Source organism: Impatiens glandulifera, chromosome 9, assembly GCF_907164915.1.
Source record: "Impatiens glandulifera chromosome 9, dImpGla2.1, whole genome shotgun sequence".
Taxonomy (NCBI): Eukaryota; Viridiplantae; Streptophyta; class Magnoliopsida; order Ericales; family Balsaminaceae; genus Impatiens; species Impatiens glandulifera.
Window position 1 is genome coordinate 7,961,067 of NC_061870.1, and position 2,308 is coordinate 7,963,374.

Here is a 2,308-nt window from a genome sequence, read left to right on the forward strand (position 1 = left end):
ATAAAGCCGATCCTATCAGGATTGGTCAGTTTGAAACCACGCCAGTTCAGAGATGTTGTGTGCACGTTTCATTTTTAGGACACTTGGCAAACATGCATATACCGGTCAGGTATTGATGACGTAGCCGGCTTGCAGTTCTGGACACGTGTCAAACATGCACCTTCCGGTTGTCTGATTCAGATCTTTGGATAAGCAGATCATCATTGTTTTTATCGCATGCTTTTGATCCGGATATTATCTTCTTGCATTTTCCCAAGAAGCATCTATTTCGTAATATTACGTCATCTTCTAATTCTATGTTTCCGGTTGATCTTTTCGTAACATGGTCCGGCTGGAATGTGAACTTTTCTTTGCTAGCCGGTCTGTTTGAAATGTTGAAGTTGGTTCCTCGTGATCATCAATTAATCATCTTGAGCCGGATTACTTTGATGTATTCTCACGCCGGTTTATGCGGTCTCCAGCCGGTTTATACGACTTGGTCTGTTTCTGCACATGAGAGTTAAGAGTAGTTTAGTTCTCTGGCCGTTTTTAAAATTAACTTAGTTAATTTTTCTATCAATTTCTCCCTTTTTGATTATTTAGAATAAATATTCAAAAATTGTAATGTGTGGCCGGTTTAAAAATTAACTTACTTAATTTTTCTATCAATTTCTCCCTTTTTGATTATTTAGAATAAATATTCAAAAATTGGAATGTGTGGCCGGTTTTGAAAAATATGTTTAACAATTTCTCCCTTTTTGATGCTTTTCAAAGAAAAGTTTCAAAATAAGTCGGTTTTTCAAAAGATGTTTGGTATAACATAACTATGAGATCTTAATGAAAATATCTGTGTTCTGAAACGAAACATTGACAACTAACATAAATATGTTCATAAGAGAATAAGCTAAAGGTTGGATGATCCCTCCTTTTCTTTCATTCCCTTTCTCTTCTTTCCGCGTCGATGCACCATCCGGCAAATACACTTGATGTACTGGGATTACGTTGGTTGAACCGGAAGACACCGCCTGCTGGTCTAGGTGATCGGGATGATTGGGCAATTATTGGTCCATGGCTTGGTGATGCGGTTGATGACTCAACTGCTTTCTTCTTCCGCGGGTTGAGTTGTGCAGCATCTCCCTCTTCTTCTTCATTAAGAGGTTCCTCGAATTGACCAATCGGTTGAGAATCTTCAATGTCGCTTCGTTCCACCTGTTTCATCAAGCTCGCAATCTGCTTTCTTTTACCCTTCTTCCTTGTTATCATTGAATGTGGATCTTGTGTTGGCGTGGGTTCCGGTTGAGCGGCCTTTTCCTCCTCATCGAATTTCTTGGCCAACTCGTGGTCCTTGTCTTCTGTTTCCTTTCTTAACAGTTCATTGGCTTCCTCTTCGGCTTGAATTTTGCGAGCTATTTCGGCATCTAAACGAATCTGCTCTTGAGTTCTAGCCGCTTGCAGCTTAGACAACTCCTCAATCTGAGTTGTCATAGCTTGCATCATCTCGAGAAGAGGTGCGGTTGCCATTTCAACTGACTTTTCAATCGTTGTCTTGATGGATATTTGAAACGTTTCAACAATTTCAGCGTGAATGGATGCCCGAACTATTTCGACTAGATCGACTTGAATGGTTGGAATTTTGGCGTCCGTGGCTATGCTGTATTCGTTAAGGGATGAGATGATTGTATTAATAACAAATTCTTTTATTTTCTCAAGTCCCGGATTCTAATTAGTCTGAGATGGAAATCTGTCCCGGTTATCCTCGTTTTCCTTTTCATGCGGCTGATGTTCCTCTTGTCGGTTCTCTACCGTTTTGGAAGAATCTCCGATTCTGAAGAATGGTCTACTTTGAAACTGATCGGCATATAACAGAAGCTGTTTGCAGTTTTCTCTCCATTTTGCCTCTAACCGGTTAACGTTACTTGTGAGATCATCTCTTACTTTCTGAAACTGCTCAATCATTTTTAACTCTATCGGAGTTAATTCTTCTCCTTCTGCCTTCTTCAATGCATCATATGTGATTTGGCATATACGGCCTGGATGACTTCAGTATCGGTAACTCTGAGAGCTTCCTGTTCAAACAGCAAGAGCTTCGCCCAATATTCATTTCCATTGAAGTCTGGGATCATGTCGGAAAGCTTTGTTTCACATTATAGTTTGACCCATAAGTGATAAAGGGCGGCCATTTCTTCAGCCTCCTTATTCATGTCCCGGATGAACGATTGGAACTCCTTTAGATTAGTCTGAGGTAGAACCAGAATTAGACGTGTTAGTATAACTCATTGGAGTTAGACGTGTCGGTTTAATGGTTATTGAATAATTAGACCTGTGGTCT